We start from the raw sequence: 20,280 nt of genomic DNA, 5'->3' as shown, positions 1-20,280 counted from the left end.
GCAAATGCTCCCCTGAGAGGTTTGGCGGTCGAAACAGAAGGCTTTTAATCACAGGAAAAGAAATCAGCCCTTGACAACTTAACCGGCAGAAAAAGATTTTTTTGAAAAAATCCCTAAGCCCCGGGGTCACAATTTCAGCAAAAATCTGACTTTCGGCAATTCACTCAAAAATGCTGCCAAACGGTTGCAAATGCTCCCCTGAGAGGTTTGGCGGTCGAAACAGAAGGCTTTTTATCACAGGAAAAGAAATCAGCCCTTCACAAGTTAACGGGCAGAAAAAGATTTTTTTCAAATATCCCTAAGCCCCGGGGTCATGATTTCAGCAAAAATCTGACTTTCGGCAATTCACTCAAAAATGCTGCCAAACGGTTGCAAATGCTCCCCTGAGAGGTTTGGCGGTCGAAACAGAAGGCTTTTTATCACAGGAAAAGAAATCAGCCCTTGAAAACTTAAATGGCAGAAAAAGATTTTTTTTTGAAAAAATCCCTAAGCCCCGGGGTCACAATTTAATTCAAAATCTGACTTTCGGCAATTCACTCAAAAATGCAGCCAAACGGTTGCAAATGCTGCCCTGAGAGGTTTGGCGGTCACAACAGAAGGCTTTTTATCACAGGAAAAGAAATGAGCCCTTGACAACTTAACCGGCAGAAATAGATTTTTTTTGAAAAATCCCTAATCCCCGGGGTCACAATTTAATCCAAAATCTGACTTTCGGCAATTCACTCAAAAATGCTGCCAAACGGTTGCAAATGCTCCCCTGAGAGGTTTGGCGGTCGAAACAGAAGGCTTTTTATCACAGGAAAAGAAATCAGCCCTTGAAAACTTAACCGGCAGAAAAAGATTTTTTTTGAAAAAATCCCTAAGCCCCGGGGTCACAATTTAATCCAAAATCTGACTTTCGGCAATTCACAAAAAAATGCTGCCAAACGGTTGCAAATGCTCCCCTGAGAGGTTTGGCGGTCGAAACAGAAGGCTTTTTATCACAGAAAAAGAAATCAGCCCTTCACAAGTTAACGGGCAGAAAAAGATTTTTTTGAAAAAATCCCTAAGCCCCGGGGTCACAATTTAATTCAAAATCTGACTTTTGGCAATTCACTCAAAAATGCTGCCAAACGGTTGCAAATGCTCCCCTGAGAGGTTTGGCGGTCACAACAGAAGGCTTTTTATCACAGGAAAAGAAATGAGCCCTTGACAACTTAACCGGCAGAAATAGATTTTTTTTTGAAAAATCCCTAAGCCCCGGGGTCACAATTTCATCCAAAATCTGACTTTCGGGAATTCACTCAAAAATGCTGCCAAACGGTTGCAAATGCTCCCCTGAGAGGTTTGGCGGTCGAAACAGAAGGCTTTTTATCACAGGAAAAGAAATCAGCCCTTGAAAACTTAAATGGCAGAAAAAGATTTTTTTTGAAAAAATCCCTAAGCCCCGGGGTCACAATTTCATCCAAAATCTGACTTTCGGGAATTCACTCAAAAATGCTGCCAAACGGTTGCAAATGCTCCCCTGAGAGGTTTGGCGGTCGAAACAGAAGGCTTTTTATCACAGGAAAAGAAATCAGCCCTTGAAAACTTAAATGGCAGAAAAAGATTTTTTTTTGAAAAAATCCCTAAGCCCCGGGGTCACAATTTAATTCAAAATCTGACTTTCGGCAATTCACTCAAAAATGCAGCCAAACGGTTGCAAATGCTCCCCTGAGAGGTTTGGCGGTCACAACAGAAGGCTTTTTATCACAGGAAAAGAAATGAGCCCTTGACAACTTAACCGGCAGAAATAGATTTTTTTTGAAAAATCCCTAAACCCCGGGGTCACAATTTAATCCAAAATCTGACTTTCGGCAATTCACTCAAAAATGCTGCCAAACGGTTGCAAATGCTCCCCTGAGAGGTTTGGCGGTCGAAACAGAAGGCTTTTTATCACAGGAAAAGAAATCAGCCCTTCACAAGTTAACGGGCAGAAAAAGATTTTTTTCAAATATCCCTAAGCCCCGGGGTCACGATTTCAGCAAAAATCTGACTTTCGGGAATTCACTCAAAAATGCTGCCAAACGGTTGCAAATGCTCCCCTGAGAGGTTTGGCGGTCGAAACAGAAGGCTTTTTATCACAGGAAAAGAAATCAGCCCTTGAAAACTTAAATGGCAGAAAAAGATTTTTTTTTGAAAAAATCCCTAAGCCCCGGGGTCACAATTTAATTCAAAATCTGACTTTCGGCAATTCACTCAAAAATGCAGCCAAACGGTTGCAAATGCTCCCCTGAGAGGTTTGGCGGTCACAACAGAAGGCTTTTTATCACAGGAAAAGAAATGAGCCCTTGACAACTTAACCGGCAGAAATAGATTTTTTTTGAAAAATCCCTAAACCCCGGGGTCACAATTTAATCCAAAATCTGACTTTCGGCAATTCACTCAAAAATGCTGCCAAACGGTTGCAAATGCTCCCCTGAGAGGTTTGGCGGTCGAAACAGAAGGCTTTTTATCACAGGAAAAGAAATCAGCCCTTGAAAACTTAACCGGCAGAAAAAGATTTTTTTTGAAAAAATCCCTAAGCCCCGGGGTCACAATTTAATCCAAAATCTGACTTTCGGCAATTCACAAAAAAATGCTGCCAAACGGTTGCAAATGCTCCCCTGAGAGGTTTGGCGGTCGAAACAGAAGGCTTTTTATCACAGAAAAAGAAATCAGCCCTTCACAAGTTAACGGGCAGAAAAAGATTTTTTTGAAAAAATGCCTAAGCCCCGGGGTCACAATTTAATTCAAAATCTGACTTTTGGCAATTCACTCAAAAATGCTGCCAAACGGTTGCAAATGCTCCCCTGAGAGGTTTGGCGGTCACAACAGAAGGCTTTTTATCACAGGAAAAGAAATGAGCCCTTGACAACTTAACCGGCAGAAATAGATTTTTTTTTGAAAAATCCCTAAGCCCCGGGGTCACAATTTCATCCAAAATCTGACTTTCGGGAATTCACTCAAAAATGCTGCCAAACGGTTGCAAATGCTCCCCTGAGAGGTTTGGCGGTCGAAACAGAAGGCTTTTTATCACAGGAAAAGAAATCAGCCCTTGACAACTTAACCGGCAGAAAAAGATTTTTTTGAAAAAATCCCTAAGCCCCGGGGTCACAATTTCAGCAAAAATCTGACTTTCGGCAATTCACTCAAAAATGCTGCCAAACGGTTGCAAATGCTCCCCTGAGAGGTTTGGCGGTCGAAACAGAAGGCTTTTTATCACAGGAAAAGAAATCAGCCCTTCACAAGTTAACGGGCAGAAAAAGATTTTTTTCAAATATCCCTAAGCCCCGGGGTCACGATTTCAGCAAAAATCTGACTTTCGGCAATTCACTCAAAAATGCAGCCAAACGGTTGCAAATGCTCCCCTGAGAGGTTTGGCGGTCACAACAGAAGGCTTTTTATCACAGGAAAAGAAATGAGCCCTTGACAACTTAACCGGCAGAAATAGATTTTTTTTGAAAAATCCCTAAACTCCGGGGTCACAATTTAATCCAAAATCTGACTTTCGGCAATTCACTCAAAAATGCTGCCAAACGGTTGCAAATGCTCCCCTGAGAGGTTTGGCGGTCGAAACAGAAGGCTTTTTATCACAGGAAAAGAAATCAGCCCTTGAAAACTTAAATGGCAGAAAAAGATTTTTTTTTGAAAAAATCCCTAAGCCCCGGGGTCACAATTTAATTCAAAATCTGACTTTCGGCAATTCACTCAAAAATGCAGCCAAACGGTTGCAAATGCTCCCCTGAGAGGTTTGGCGGTCACAACAGAAGGCTTTTTATCACAGGAAAAGAAATGAGCCCTTGACAACTTAACCGGCAGAAATAGATTTTTTTTGAAAAATCCCTAAACCCCGGGGTCACAATTTAATCCAAAATCTGACTTTCGGCAATTCACTCAAAAATGCTGCCAAACGGTTGCAAATGCTCCCCTGAGAGGTTTGGCGGTCGAAACAGAAGGCTTTTTATCACAGGAAAAGAAATCAGCCCTTGAAAACTTAACCGGCAGAAAAAGATTTTTTTTGAAAAAATCCCTAAGCCCCGGGGTCACAATTTAATCCAAAATCTGACTTTCGGCAATTCACAAAAAAATGCTGCCAAACGGTTGCAAATGCTCCCCTGAGAGGTTTGGCGGTCGAAACAGAAGGCTTTTTATCACAGAAAAAGAAATCAGCCCTTCACAAGTTAACGGGCAGAAAAAGATTTTTTTGAAAAAATGCCTAAGCCCCGGGGTCACAATTTAATTCAAAATCTGACTTTTGGCAATTCACTCAAAAATGCTGCCAAACGGTTGCAAATGCTCCCCTGAGAGGTTTGGCGGTCACAACAGAAGGCTTTTTATCACAGGAAAAGAAATGAGCCCTTGACAACTTAACCGGCAGAAATAGATTTTTTTTTGAAAAATCCCTAAGCCCCGGGGTCACAATTTCATCCAAAATCTGACTTTCGGGAATTCACTCAAAAATGCTGCCAAACGGTTGCAAATGCTCCCCTGAGAGGTTTGGCGGTCGAAACAGAAGGCTTTTTATCACAGGAAAAGAAATCAGCCCTTGACAACTTAACCGGCAGAAAAAGATTTTTTTGAAAAAATCCCTAAGCCCCGGGGTCACAATTTCAGCAAAAATCTGACTTTCGGCAATTCACTCAAAAATGCTGCCAAACGGTTGCAAATGCTCCCCTGAGAGGTTTGGCGGTCGAAACAGAAGGCTTTTTATCACAGGAAAAGAAATCAGCCCTTCACAAGTTAACGGGCAGAAAAAGATTTTTTTCAAATATCCCTAAGCCCCGGGGTCACGATTTCAGCAAAAATCTGACTTTCGGCAATTCACTCAAAAATGCAGCCAAACGGTTGCAAATGCTCCCCTGAGAGGTTTGGCGGTCACAACAGAAGGCTTTTTATCACAGGAAAAGAAATGAGCCCTTGACAACTTAACCGGCAGAAATAGATTTTTTTTGAAAAATCCCTAAACTCCGGGGTCACAATTTAATCCAAAATCTGACTTTCGGCAATTCACTCAAAAATGCTGCCAAACGGTTGCAAATGCTCCCCTGAGAGGTTTGGCGGTCGAAACAGAAGGCTTTTTATCACAGGAAAAGAAATCAGCCCTTGAAAACTTAACCGGCAGAAAAAGATTTTTTTTGAAAAAATCCCTAAGCCCCGGGGTCACAATTTAATCCAAAATCTGACTTTCGGCAATTCACAAAAAAATGCTGCCAAACGGTTGCAAATGCTCCCCTGAGAGGTTTGGCGGTCGAAACAGAAGGCTTTTTATCACAGGAAAAGAAATCAGCCCTTCACAAGTTAACGGGCAGAAAAAGATTTTTTTCAAATATCCCTAAGCCCCGGGGTCATGATTTCAGCAAAAATCTGACTTTCGGCAATTCACTCAAAAATGGTGCCAAACGGTTGCAAATGCTCCCCTGAGAGGTTTGGCGGTCGAAACAGAAGGCTTTTTATCACAGGAAAAGAAATCAGCCCTTGAAAACTTAAATGGCAGAAAAAGATTTTTTTTTGAAAAAATCCCTAAGCCCCGGGGTCACAATTTAATTCAAAATCTGACTTTCGGCAATTCACTCAAAAATGCAGTCAAACGGTTGCAAATGCTGCCCTGAGAGGTTTGGCGGTCACAACAGAAGGCTTTTTATCACAGGAAAAGAAATGAGCCCTTGACAACTTAACCGGCAGAAATAGATTTTTTTTGAAAAATCCCTAAACCCCGGGGTCACAATTTAATCCAAAATCTGACTTTCGGCAATTCACTCAAAAATGCTGCCAAACGGTTGCAAATGCTCCCCTGAGAGGTTTGGCGGTCGAAACAGAAGGCTTTTTATCACAGGAAAAGAAATCAGCCCTTGAAAACTTAACCGGCAGAAAAAGATTTTTTTTGAAAAAATCCCTAAGCCCCGGGGTCACAATTTAATCCAAAATCTGACTTTCGGCAATTCACAAAAAAATGCTGCCAAACGGTTGCAAATGCTCCCCTGAGAGGTTTGGCGGTCGAAACAGAAGGCTTTTTATCACAGAAAAAGAAATCAGCCCTTCACAAGTTAACGGGCAGAAAAAGATTTTTTTGAAAAAATCCCTAAGCCCCGGGGTCACAATTTAATTCAAAATCTGACTTTTGGCAATTCACTCAAAAATGCTGCCAAACGGTTGCAAATGCTCCCCTGAGAGGTTTGGCGGTCACAACAGAAGGCTTTTTATCACAGGAAAAGAAATGAGCCCTTGACAACTTAACCGGCAGAAATAGATTTTTTTTTGAAAAATCCCTAAGCCCCGGGGTCACAATTTCATCCAAAATCTGACTTTCGGGAATTCACTCAAAAATGCTGCCAAACGGTTGCAAATGCTCCCCTGAGAGGTTTGGCGGTCGAAACAGAAGGCTTTTTATCACAGGAAAAGAAATCAGCCCTTGAAAACTTAAATGGCAGAAAAAGATTTTTTTTGAAAAAATCCCTAAGCCCCGGGGTCACAATTTCATCCAAAATCTGACTTTCGGGAATTCACTCAAAAATGCTGCCAAACGGTTGCAAATGCTCCCCTGAGAGGTTTGGCGGTCGAAACAGAAGGCTTTTTATCACAGGAAAAGAAATCAGCCCTTGAAAACTTAAATGGCAGAAAAAGATTTTTTTTTGAAAAAATCCCTAAGCCCCGGGGTCACAATTTAATTCAAAATCTGACTTTCGGCAATTCACTCAAAAATGCAGCCAAACGGTTGCAAATGCTCCCCTGAGAGGTTTGGCGGTCACAACAGAAGGCTTTTTATCACAGGAAAAGAAATGAGCCCTTGACAACTTAACCGGCAGAAATAGATTTTTTTTGAAAAATCCCTAAACCCCGGGGTCACAATTTAATCCAAAATCTGACTTTCGGCAATTCACTCAAAAATGCTGCCAAACGGTTGCAAATGCTCCCCTGAGAGGTTTGGCGGTCGAAACAGAAGGCTTTTTATCACAGGAAAAGAAATCAGCCCTTCACAAGTTAACGGGCAGAAAAAGATTTTTTTCAAATATCCCTAAGCCCCGGGGTCACGATTTCAGCAAAAATCTGACTTTCGGGAATTCACTCAAAAATGCTGCCAAACGGTTGCAAATGCTCCCCTGAGAGGTTTGGCGGTCGAAACAGAAGGCTTTTTATCACAGGAAAAGAAATCAGCCCTTGAAAACTTAAATGGCAGAAAAGGATTTTTTTTTGAAAAAATCCCTAAGCCCCGGGGTCACAATTTAATTCAAAATCTGACTTTCGGCAATTCACTCAAAAATGCAGCCAAACGGTTGCAAATGCTCCCCTGAGAGGTTTGGCAGTCACAACAGAAGGCTTTTTATCACAGGAAAAGAAATGAGCCCTTGACAACTTAACCGGCAGAAATAGATTTTTTTTGAAAAATCCCTAAACCCCGGGGTCACAATTTAATCCAAAATCTGACTTTCGGCAATTCACTCAAAAATGCTGCCAAACGGTTGCAAATGCTCCCCTGAGAGGTTTGGCGGTCGAAACAGAAGGCTTTTTATCACAGGAAAAGAAATCAGCCCTTGAAAACTTAACCGGCAGAAAAAGATTTTTTTTGAAAAAATCCCTAAGCCCCGGGGTCACAATTTAATCCAAAATCTGACTTTCGGCAATTCACAAAAAAATGCTGCCAAACGGTTGCAAATGCTCCCCTGAGAGGTTTGGCGGTCGAAACAGAAGGCTTTTTATCACAGAAAAAGAAATCAGCCCTTCACAAGTTAACGGGCAGAAAAAGATTTTTTTGAAAAAATGCCTAAGCCCCGGGGTCACAATTTAATTCAAAATCTGACTTTTGGCAATTCACTCAAAAATGCTGCCAAACGGTTGCAAATGCTCCCCTGAGAGGTTTGGCGGTCACAACAGAAGGCTTTTTATCACAGGAAAAGAAATGAGCCCTTGACAACTTAACCGGCAGAAATAGATTTTTTTTTGAAAAATCCCTAAGCCCCGGGGTCACAATTTCAGCAAAAATCTGACTTTCGGCCATTCACTCAAAAATGCTGCCAAACGGTTGCAAATGCTCCCCTGAGAGGTTTGGCGGTCGAAACAGAAGGCTTTTTATCACAGGAAAAGAAATCAGCCCTTGACAACTTAACCGGCAGAAAAAGATTTTTTTGAAAAAATCCCTAAGCCCCGGGGTCACAATTTCAGCAAAAATCTGACTTTCGGCAATTCACTCAAAAATGCTGCCAAACGGTTGCAAATGCTCCCCTGAGAGGTTTGGCGGTCGAAACAGAAGGCTTTTTATCACAGGAAAAGAAATCAGCCCTTCACAAGTTAACGGGCAGAAAAAGATTTTTTTCAAATATCCCTAAGCCCCGGGGTCACGATTTCAGCAAAAATCTGACTTTCGGCAATTCACTCAAAAATGCAGCCAAACGGTTGCAAATGCTCCCCTGAGAGGTTTGGCGGTCACAACAGAAGGCTTTTTATCACAGGAAAAGAAATGAGCCCTTGACAACTTAACCGGCAGAAATAGATTTTTTTTGAAAAATCCCTAAACTCCGGGGTCACAATTTAATCCAAAATCTGACTTTCGGCAATTCACTCAAAAATGCTGCCAAAAGGTTGCAAATGCTCCCCTGAGAGGTTTGGCGGTCGAAACAGAAGGCTTTTTATCACAGGAAAAGAAATCAGCCCTTGAAAACTTAACCGGCAGAAAAAGATTTTTTTTGAAAAAATCCCTAAGCCCCGGGGTCACAATTTAATCCAAAATCTGACTTTCGGCAATTCACAAAAAAATGCTGCCAAACGGTTGCAAATGCTCCCCTGAGAGGTTTGGCGGTCGAAACAGAAGGCTTTTTATCACAGAAAAAGAAATCAGCCCTTCACAAGTTAACGGGCAGAAAAAGATTTTTTTGAAAAAATCCCTAAGCCCCCGGGTCACAATTTAATTCAAAATCTGACTTTTGGCAATTCACTCAAAAATGCTGCCAAACGGTTGCAAATGCTCCCCTGAGAGGTTTGGCGGTCACAACAGAAGGCTTTTTATCACAGGAAAAGAAATGAGCCCTTGACAACTTAACCGGCAGAAATAGATTTTTTTTTGAAAAATCCCTAAGCCCCGGGGTCACAATTTCATCCAAAATCTGACTTTCGAGAATTCACTCAAAAATGCTGCCAAACGGTTGCAAATGCTCCCCTGAGAGGTTTGGCGGTCGAAACAGAAGGCTTTTTATCACAGGAAAAGAAATCAGCCCTTCACAAGTTAACGGGCAGAAAAAGATTTTTTTCAAATATCCCTAAGCCCCGGGGTCACGATTTCAGCAAAAATCTGACTTTCGGGAATTCACTCAAAAATGCTGCCAAACGGTTGCAAATGCTCCCCTGAGAGGTTTGGCTGTCGAAACAGAAGGCTTTTTATCACAGGAAAAGAAATCAGCCCTTGAAAACTTAAATGGCAGAAAAAGATTTTTTTGAAAAAATCCCTAAGCCCCGGGGTCACAATTTCATCCAAAATCTGACTTTCGGGAATTCACTCAAAAATGCTGCCAAACGGTTGCAAATGCTCCCCTGAGAGGTTTGGCGGTCACAACAGAAGGCTTTTTATCACAGGAAAAGAAATGAGCCCTTGACAACTTAACCGGCAGAAATAGATTTTTTTTTGAAAAATCCCTAAGCCCCGGGGTCACAATTTCATCCAAAATCTGACTTTCGGGAATTCACTCAAAAATGCTGCCAAACGGTTGCAAATGCTCCCCTGAGAGGTTTGGCGGTCGAAACAGAAGGCTTTTTATCACAGGAAAAGAAATCAGCCCTTCACAAGTTAACGGGCAGAAAAAGATTTTTTTCAAATATCCCTAAGCCCCGGGGTCATGATTTCAGCAAAAATCTGACTTTCAGCAATTCACTCAAAAATGCTGCCAAACGGTTGCAAATGCTCCCCTGAGAGGTTTGGCGGTCGAAACAGAAGGCTTTTTATCACAGGAAAAGAAATCAGCCCTTGAAAACTTAAATGGCAGAAAAAGATTTTTTTTTGAAAAAATCCCTAAGCCCCGGGGTCACAATTTAATTCAAAATCTGACTTTCGGCAATTCACTCAAAAATGCAGCCAAACGGTTGCAAATGCTCCCCTGAGAGGTTTGGCGGTCACAACAGAAGGCTTTTTATCACAGGAAAAGAAATGAGCCCTTGACAACTTAACCGGCAGAAATAGATTTTTTTTGAAAAATCCCTAAACCCCGGGGTCACAATTTAATCCAAAATCTGACTTTCGGCAATTCACTCAAAAATGCTGCCAAACGGTTGCAAATGCTCCCCTGAGAGGTTTGGCGGTCGAAACAGAAGGCTTTTTATCACAGGAAAAGAAATCAGCCCTTGAAAACTTAACCGGCAGAAAAAGATTTTTTTTGAAAAAATCCCTAAGCCCCGGGGTCAGAATTTAATTCAAAATCTGACTTTTGGCAATTCACTCAAAAATGCTGCCAAACGGTTGCAAATGCTCCCCTGAGAGGTTTGGCGGTCACAACAGAAGGCTTTTTATCACAGGAAAAGAAATGAGCCCTTGACAACTTAACCGGCAGAAATAGATTTTTTTTTGAAAAATCCCTAAGCCCCGGGGTCACAATTTCATCCAAAATCTGACTTTCGGGAATTCACTCAAAAATGCTGCCAAACGGTTGCAAATGCTCCCCTGAGAGGTTTGGCGGTCGAAACAGAAGGCTTTTTATCACAGGAAAAGAAATCAGCCCTTCACAAGTTAACGGGCAGAAAAAGATTTTTTTCAAATATCCCTAAGCCCCGGGGTCACGATTTCAGCAAAAATCTGACTTTCGGGAATTCACTCAAAAATGCTGCCAAACGGTTGCAAATGCTCCCCTGAGAGGTTTGGCGGTCGAAACAGAAGGCTTTTTATCACAGGAAAAGAAATCAGCCCTTGAAAACTTAAATGGCAGAAAAAGATTTTTTTTTGAAAAAATCCCTAAGCCCCGGGGTCACAATTTAATCCAAAATCTGACTTTTGGCAATTCACTCAAAAATGCTGCCAAACGGTTGCAAATGCTCCCCTGAGAGGTTTGGCGGTCGAAACAGAAGGCTTTTTATCACAGGAAAAGAAATCAGCCCTTGAAAACTTAACCGGCAGAAAAAGATTTTTTTTGAAAAAATCCCTAAGCCCCGGGGTCACAATTTAATCCAAAATCTGACTTTCGGCAATTCACAAAAAAATGCTGCCAAACGGTTGCAAATGCTCCCCTGAGAGGTTTGGCGGTCGAAACAGAAGGCTTTTTATCACAGAAAAAGAAATCAGCCCTTCACAAGTTAACGGGCAGAAAAAGATTTTTTTGAAAAAATCCCTAAGCCCCGGGGTCACAATTTAATTCAAAATCTGACTTTTGGCAATTCACTCAAAAATGCTGCCAAACGGTTGCAAATGCTCCCCTGAGAGGTTTGGCGGTCACAACAGAAGGCTTTTTATCACAGGAAAAGAAATGAGCCCTTGACAACTTAACCGGCAGAATTAGATTTTTTTTTGAAAAATCCCTAAGCCCCGGGGTCACAATTTCATCCAAAATCTGATTTTCGGGAATTCACTCAAAAATGCTGCCAAACGGTTGCAAATGCTCCCCTGAGAGGTTTGGCGGTCGAAACAGAAGGCTTTTTATCACAGGAAAAGAAATCAGCCCTTAACAAGTTAACGGGCAGAAAAAGATTTTTTTGAAAAAATCCCTAAGCCCCGGGGTCACAATTTCAGCAAAAATCTGACTTTCGGCAATTCACTCAAAAATGCTGCCAAACGGTTGCAAATGCTCCCCTGAGAGGTTTGGCGGTCGAAACAGAAGGCTTTTTATCACAGGAAAAGAAATCAGCCCTTCACAAGTTAACGGGCAGAAAAAGATTTTTTTCAAATATCCCTAAGCCCCGGGGTCACGATTTCAGCAAAAATCTGACTTTTGGCAATTCACTCAAAAATGCTGCCAAACGGTTGCAAATGCTCCCCTGAGAGGTTTGGCGGTCGAAACAGAAGGCTTTTTATCACAGGAAAAGAAATCAGCCCTTGAAAACTTAAATGGCAGAAAAAGATTTTTTTTTGAAAAAATCCCTAAGCCCCGGGGTCACAATTTAATTCAAAATCTGACTTTCGGCAATTCACTCAAAAATGCAGCCAAACGGTTGCAAATGCTCCCCTGAGAGGTTTGGCGGTCACAACAGAAGGCTTTTTATCACAGGAAAAGAAATGAGCCCTTGACAACTTAACCGGCAGAAATAGATTTTTTTTGAAAAATCCCTAAACCCCGGTGTCACAATTTAATCGAAAATCTGACATTTGGCAATTCACTCAAAAATGCTGCCAAACGGTTGCAAATGCTCCCCTGAGAGGTTTGGCGGTCGAAACAGAAGGCTTTTTATCACAGGAAAAGAAATCAGCCCTTGAAAACTTAACCGGCAGAAAAAGATTTTTTTTGAAAAAATCCCTAAGCCCCGGGGTCACAATTTAATCCAAAATCTGACTTTCGGCAATTCACAAAAAAATGCTGCCAAACGGTTGCAAATGCTCCCCTGAGAGGTTTGGCGGTCGAAACAGAAGGCTTTTTATCACAGGAAAAGAAATCAGCCCTTGAAAACTTAACCGGCAGAAAAAGATTTTTTTTTGAAAAAATCCCTAAGCCCCGGGGTCACAATTTAATCCAAAATCTGACTTTCGGCAATTCACAAAAAAATGCTGCCAAACGGTTGCAAATGCTCCCCTGAGAGGTTTGGCGGTCGAAACAGAAGGCTTTTTATCACAGGAAAAGAAATCAGCCCTTCACAAGTTAACGGGCAGAAAAAGATTTTTTTGAAAAAATCCCTAAGCCCCGGGGTCAGAATTTAATTCAAAATCTGACTTTTGGCAATTCACTCAAAAATGCTGCCAAACGGTTGCAAATGCTCCCCTGAGAGGTTTGGCGGTCACAACAGAAGGCTTTTTATCACAGGAAAAGAAATGAGCCCTTGACAACTTAACCGGCAGAAATAGATTTTTTTTTGAAAAATCCCTAAGCCCCGGGGTCACAATTTCATCCAAAATCTGACTTTCGGGAATTCACTCAAAAATGCTGCCAAACGGTTGCAAATGCTCCCCTGAGAGGTTTGGCGGTCGAAACAGAAGGCTTTTTATCACAGGAAAAGAAATCAGCCCTTCACAAGTTAACGGGCAGAAAAAGATTTTTTTCAAATATCCCTAAGCCCCGGGGTCACGATTTCAGCAAAAATCTGACTTTCGGGAATTCACTCAAAAATGCTGCCAAACGGTTGCAAATGCTCCCCTGAGAGGTTTGGCGGTCGAAACAGAAGGCTTTTTATCACAGGAAAAGAAATCAGCCCTTCACAAGTTAACGGGCAGAAAAAGATTTTTTTCAAATATCCCTAAGCCCCGGGGTCACGATTTCAGCAAAAATCTGACTTTCGGGAATTCACTCAAAAATGCTGCCAAACGGTTGCAAATGCTCCCCTGAGAGGTTTGGCGGTCGAAACAGAAGGCTTTTTATCACAGGAAAAGAAATCAGCCCTTGAAAACTTAAATGGCAGAAAAAGATTTTTTTTTTGAAAAAATCCCTAAGCCCCGGGGTCACAATTTAATCCAAAATCTGACTTTTGGCAATTCACTCAAAAATGCTGCCAAACGGTTGCAAATGCTCCCCTGAGAGGTTTGGCGGTCGAAACAGAAGGCTTTTTATCACAGGAAAAGAAATCAGCCCTTGAAAACTTAACCGGCAGAAAAAGATTTTTTTTGAAAAAATCCCTAAGCCCCGGGGTCACAATTTAATCCAAAATCTGACTTTCGGCAATTCACAAAAAAATGCTGCCAAACGGTTGCAAATGCTCCCCTGAGAGGTTTGGCGGTCGAAACAGAAGGCTTTTTATCACAGAAAAAGAAATCAGCCCTTCACAAGTTAACGGGCAGAAAAAGATTTTTTTGAAAAAATCCCTAAGCCCCGGGGTCACAATTTAATTCAAAATCTGACTTTTGGCAATTCACTCAAAAATGCTGCCAAACGGTTGCAAATGCTCCCCTGAGAGGTTTGGCGGTCACAACAGAAGGCTTTTTATCACAGGAAAAGAAATGAGCCCTTGACAACTTAACCGGCAGAATTAGATTTTTTTTTGAAAAATCCCTAAGCCCCGGGGTCACAATTTCATCCAAAATCTGATTTTCGGGAATTCACTCAAAAATGCTGCCAAACGGTTGCAAATGCTCCCCTGAGAGGTTTGGCGGTCGAAACAGAAGGCTTTTTATCACAGGAAAAGAAATCAGCCCTTAACAAGTTAACGGGCAGAAAAAGATTTTTTTGAAAAAATCCCTAAGCCCCGGGGTCACAATTTCAGCAAAAATCTGACTTTCGGCAATTCACTCAAAAATGCTGCCAAACGGTTGCAAATGCTCCCCTGAGAGGTTTGGCGGTCGAAACAGAAGGCTTTTTATCACAGGAAAAGAAATCAGCCCTTCACAAGTTAACGGGCAGAAAAAGATTTTTTTCAAATATCCCTAAGCCCCGGGGTCACGATTTCAGCAAAAATCTGACTTTTGGCAATTCACTCAAAAATGCTGCCAAACGGTTGCAAATGCTCCCCTGAGAGGTTTGGCGGTCGAAACAGAAGGCTTTTTATCACAGGAAAAGAAATCAGCCCTTGAAAACTTAAATGGCAGAAAAAGATTTTTTTTTGAAAAAATCCCTAAGCCCCGGGGTCACAATTTAATTCAAAATCTGACTTTCGGCAATTCACTCAAAAATGCAGCCAAACGGTTGCAAATGCTCCCCTGAGAGGTTTGGCGGTCACAACAGAAGGCTTTTTATCACAGGAAAAGAAATGAGCCCTTGACAACTTAACCGGCAGAAATAGATTTTTTTTGAAAAATCCCTAAACCCCGGGGTCACAATTTAATCCAAAATCTGACTTTTGGCAATTCACTCAAAAATGCTGCCAAACGGTTGCAAATGCTCCCCTGAGAGGTTTGGCGGTCGAAACAGAAGGCTTTTTATCACAGGAAAAGAAATCAGCCCTTGAAAACTTAACCGGCAGAAAAAGATTTTTTTTGAAAAAATCCCTAAGCCCCGGGGTCACAATTTAATCCAAAATCTGACTTTCGGCAATTCACAAAAAAATGCTGCCAAACGGTTGCAAATGCTCCCCTGAGAGGTTTGGCGGTCGAAACAGAAGGCTTTTTATCACAGAAAAAGAAATCAGCCCTTCACAAGTTAACGGGCAGAAAAAGATTTTTTTGAAAAAGTCCCTAAGCCCCGGGGTCACAATTTAATTCAAAATCTGACTTTTGGCAATTCACTCAGAAATGCTGCCAAACGGTTGCAAATGATCCCCTGAGAGGTTTGGCGGTCGAGACAGAAGGCTTTTTATCACAGGAAAAGAAATCAGCCCTTAACAAGTTAACGGGCAGAAAAAGATTTTTTTGAAAAAATCCATAAGCCCCGGGGTCACAATTTCAGCAAAAATCTGACTTTCGGCAATTCACTATAAAATGCTGCCAAACGGTTGCAAATGCTCCCCTGAGAGGTTTGGCGGTCGAGACAGAAGGCTTTTTATCACAGGAAAAGAAATCAGCCCTTCACAAGTTAAAGGGCAGAAAAAGATTTTTTTCAAATATCCCTAAGCCCCGGGGTCACGATTTCAGCAAAAATCTGACTTTCGGGAATTCACTCAAAAATGCTGCCAAACGGTTGCAAATGCTCCCCTGAGAGGTTTGGCGCTCGAGACAGAAGGCTTTTTATCACAGGAAAAGAAATCAGCCCTTCACAAGTTAACGGGCAGAAAAAGATTTTTTTTTTGAAAAAATCCCTAAGCCCCGGGGTCACAATTTAATTCAAAATCTGACTTTCGGCAATTCACTCAAAAATGCAGCCAAACGGTTGCAAATGCTCCCCTGAGAGGTTTGGCGGTCACAACAGAAGGCTTTTTATCACAGGAAAAGAAATCAGCCCTTGACAACTTAACCGGCAGAAATAGATTTTTTTTGAAAAATCCCTAAACCCCGGGGTCACAATTTAATCCAAAATCTGACTTTCGGCAATTCACTCAAAAATGCTGCCAAACGGTTGCAAATGCTCCCCTGAGAGGTTTGGCGGTCGAGACAGAAGGCTTTTTATCACAGGAAAAGAAATCAGCCCTTGAAAACTTAACCGGCAGAAAAAGATTTTTTTTGAAAAAATCCCTAAGCCCCGGGGTCACAATTTAATCCAAAATCTGACTATCGGCAATTAACAAAAAAATGCTGCCAAACGGTTGCAAATGCTCCCCTGAGAGGTTTGGCGGTCGAAACAGAAGGCTTTTTATCACAGAAAAAGAAATCAGCCCTTCACAAGTTAACGGGCAGAAAAAGATTTTTTTGAAAAAATCCCTAAGCCCCGGGGTCACAATTTAATTCAAAATCTGACTTTTGGCAATTCACTCAAAAATGCTGCCAAACGGTTGCAAATGCTCCCCTGAGAAGTTTGGCGGTCGAGACAGAAGGCTTTTTATCACAGGAAAAGAAATCAGCCCTTAACAAGTTAACGGGCAGAAAAAGATTTTTTTGAAAAAATCCATAAGCCCCGGGGTCACAATTTCAGCAAAAATCTGACTTTCGGCAATTCACTATAAAATGCTGCCAAACGGTTGCAAATGCTCCCCTGAGAGGTTTGGCGCTCGAGACAGAAGGCTTTTTATCACAGGAAAAGAAATCAGCCCTTCACAAGTTAACGGGCAGAAAAATATTTTTTTTTTGAAAAAATCCCTAAGCCCCGGGGTCACAATTTAATTCAAAATCTGACTTTTGGCAATTCACTCAAAAATGCTGCCAAACGGTTGCAAATGCTCCCCTGAGAAGTTTGGCGGTCGAGACAGAAGGCTTTTTATCACAGGAAAAGAAATCAGCCCTTAACAAGTTAACGGGCAGAAAAAGATTTTTTTGAAAAAATCCATAAGCCCCGGGGTCACAATTTCATCCAAAATCTGACTTTCGGCAATTCACTCAAAAATGCTGCCAAACGGTTGCAAATGCTCCCCTGAGAGGTTTGGCGCTCGAGACAGAAGGCTTTTTATCACAGGAAAAGAAATCAGCCCTTGAAAACTTAACCGGCAGAAAAAGATTTTTTTTGAAAAAATCCCTAAGCCCCGGGGTCACAATTTCATCCAAAATCTGACTTTCGGCAATTCACTCAAAAATGCTGCCAAACGGTTGCAAATGCTCCCCTGAGAGGTTTGGCGGTCGAAACAGAAGGCTTTTTATCACAGAAAAAGAAATCAGCCCTTCACAAGTTAACGGGCAGAAAAAGATTTTTTTGAAAAAATCCCTAAGCCCCGGGGTCACAATTTAATTCAAAATCTGACTTTTGGCAATTCACTCAAAAATGCTGTCAAACGGTTGCAAATGCTCCCCTGAGAGGTTTGGCGGTCGAGACAGAAGGCTTTTTATCACAGGAAAAGAAATCAGCCCTTAACAAGTTAACGGGCAGAAAAAGATTTTTTTGAAAAAATCCATAAGCCCCGGGGTCACAATTTCAGCAAAAATCTGACTTTCGGCAATTCACTATAAAATGCTGCCAAACGGTTGCAAATGCTCCCCTGAGAGGTTTGGCGGTCGAGACAGAAGGCTTTTTATCACAGGAAAAGAAATCAGCCCTTAACAAGTTAACGGGCAGAAAAAGATTTTTTTGAAAAAATCCATAAGCCCCGGGGTCACAATTTCAGCAAAAATCTGACTTTCGGCAATTCACTCAAAAATGCTGCCAAACGGTTGCAAATGCTCCCCTGAAAGGTTTAGCGGTCGAAACAGAAGGCTTTTTATCACAGGAAAAGAAATCAGCCCTCGATAACATAACCGGCAAAAATAGATTTTTTTGAAAAAATCCCTAAGCCCCGGGGTCACAATTTCAGCAAAAATCTGACTTTCGGCAATTCACTCAAAAATGCTGCCAAACGGTTGCAAATGCTCCCCTGAGAGGTTTGGCGGTCGAAACAGAAGGCTTTTTATCACAGGAAAAGAAATCAGCCCTTGACAACTTAACCGGCAGAAATAGATTTTTTTTGAAAAAATCCCTAAGCCCCGGGGTCACAATTTCATCCAAAATCTGACTTTCGGCAATTCACTCAAAAATGCTGCCAAACGGTTGCAAATGCTCCCCTGAGAGGTTTGGCAGTCGAAACAGAAGGCTTTTTATCACAGGAAAAGAAATCAGCCCTTCACAAGTTAACGGGCAGAAAAAGATTTTTTTCAAATATCCCTAAGCCCCGGGGTCACGATTTCAGCAAAAATCTGACTTTCGGGAATTCACTCAAAAATGCTGCCAAACGGTTGCAAATGCTCCCCTGAGAGGTTTGGCGGTCGAAACAGAAGGCTTTTTATCACAGGAAAAGAAATCAGCCCTTGAAAACTTAAATGGCAGAAAAAGATTTTTTTTTTGAAAAAATCCCTAAGCCCCGGGGTCACAATTTAATCCAAAATCTGACTTTTGGCAATTCACTCAAAAATGCTGCCAAACGGTTGCAAATGCTCCCCTGAGAGGTTTGGCGGTCGAAACAGAAGGCTTTTTATCACAGGAAAAGAAATCAGCCCTTGAAAACTTAACCGGCAGAAAAAGATTTTTTTTGAAAAAATCCCTAAGCCCCGGGGTCACAATTTAATCCAAAATCTGACTTTCGGCAATTCACAAAAAAATGCTGCCAAACGGTTGCAAATGCTCCCCTGAGAGGTTTGGCGGTCGAAACAGAAGGCTTTTTATCACAGAAAAAGAAATCAGCCCTTCACAAGTTAACGGGCAGAAAAAGATTTTTTTGAAAAAATCCCTAAGCCCCGGGGTCACAATTTAATTCAAAATCTGACTTTTGGCAATTCACTCAAAAATGCTGCCAAACGGTTGCAAATGCTCCCCTGAGAGGTTTGGCGGTCACAACAGAAGGCTTTTTATCACAGGAAAAGAAATGAGCCCTTGACAACTTAACCGGCAGAATTAGATTTTTTTTTGAAAAATCCCTAAGCCCCGGGGTCACAATTTCATCCAAAATCTGATTTTCGGGAATTCACTCAAAAATGCTGCCAAACGGTTGCAAATGCTCCCCTGAGAGGTTTGGCGGTCGAAACAGAAGGCTTTTTATCACAGGAAAAGAAATCAGCCCTTAACAAGTTAACGGGCAGAAAAAGATTTTTTTGAAAAAATCCCTAAGCCCCGGGGTCACAATTTCAGCAAAAATCTGACTTTCGGCAATTCACTCAAAAATGCTGCCAAACGGTTGCAAATGCTCCCCTGAGAGGTTTGGCGGTCGAAACAGAAGGCTTTTTATCACAGGAAAAGAAATCAGCCCTTCACAAGTTAACGGGCAGAAAAAGATTTTTTTCAAATATCCCTAAGCCCCGGGGTCACGATTTCAGCAAAAATCTGACTTTTGGCAATTCACTCAAAAATGCTGCCAAACGGTTGCAAATGCTCCCCTGAGAGGTTTGGCGGTCGAAACAGAAGGCTTTTTATCACAGGAAAAGAAATCAGCCCTTGAAAACTTAAATGGCAGAAAAAGATTTTTTTTTGAAAAAATCCCTAAGCCCCGGGGTCACAATTTAATTCAAAATCTGACTTTCGGCAATTCACTCAAAAATGCAGCCAAACGGTTGCAAATGCTCCCCTGAGAGGTTTGGCGGTCACAACAGAAGGCTTTTTATCACAGGAAAAGAAATGAGCCCTTGACAACTTAACCGGCAGAAATAGATTTTTTTTGAAAAATCCCTAAACCCCGGGGTCACAATTTAATCCAAAATCTGACTTTTGGCAATTCACTCAAAAATGCTGCCAAACGGTTGCAAATGCTCCCCTGAGAGGTTTGGCGGTCGAAACAGAAGGCTTTTTATCACAGGAAAAGAAATCAGCCCTTGAAAACTTAACCGGCAGAAAAAGATTTTTTTTGAAAAAATCCCTAAGCCCCGGGGTCACAATTTAATCCAAAATCTGACTTTCGGCAATTCACAAAAAAATGCTGCCAAACGGTTGCAAATGCTCCCCTGAGAGGTTTGGCGGTCGAAACAGAAGGCTTTTTATCACAGAAAAAGAAATCAGCCCTTCACAAGTTAACGGGCAGAAAAAGATTTTTTTGAAAAAGTCCCTAAGCCCCGGGGTCACAATTTAATTCAAAATCTGACTTTTGGCAATTCACTCAGAAATGCTGCCAAACGGTTGCAAATGATCCCCTGAGAGGTTTGGCGGTCGAGACAGAAGGCTTTTTATCACAGGAAAAGAAATCAGCCCTTAACAAGTTAACGGGCAGAAAAAGATTTTTTTGAAAAAATCCATAAGCCCCGGGGTCACAATTTCAGCA

This window comes from Podarcis gaigeae (assembly GCF_964106915.1).
Source record: "Podarcis gaigeae genome assembly, chromosome: 10".
Taxonomy (NCBI): Eukaryota; Metazoa; Chordata; class Lepidosauria; order Squamata; family Lacertidae; genus Podarcis; species Podarcis gaigeae.
This window is presented reverse-complemented; position numbering follows the sequence as displayed.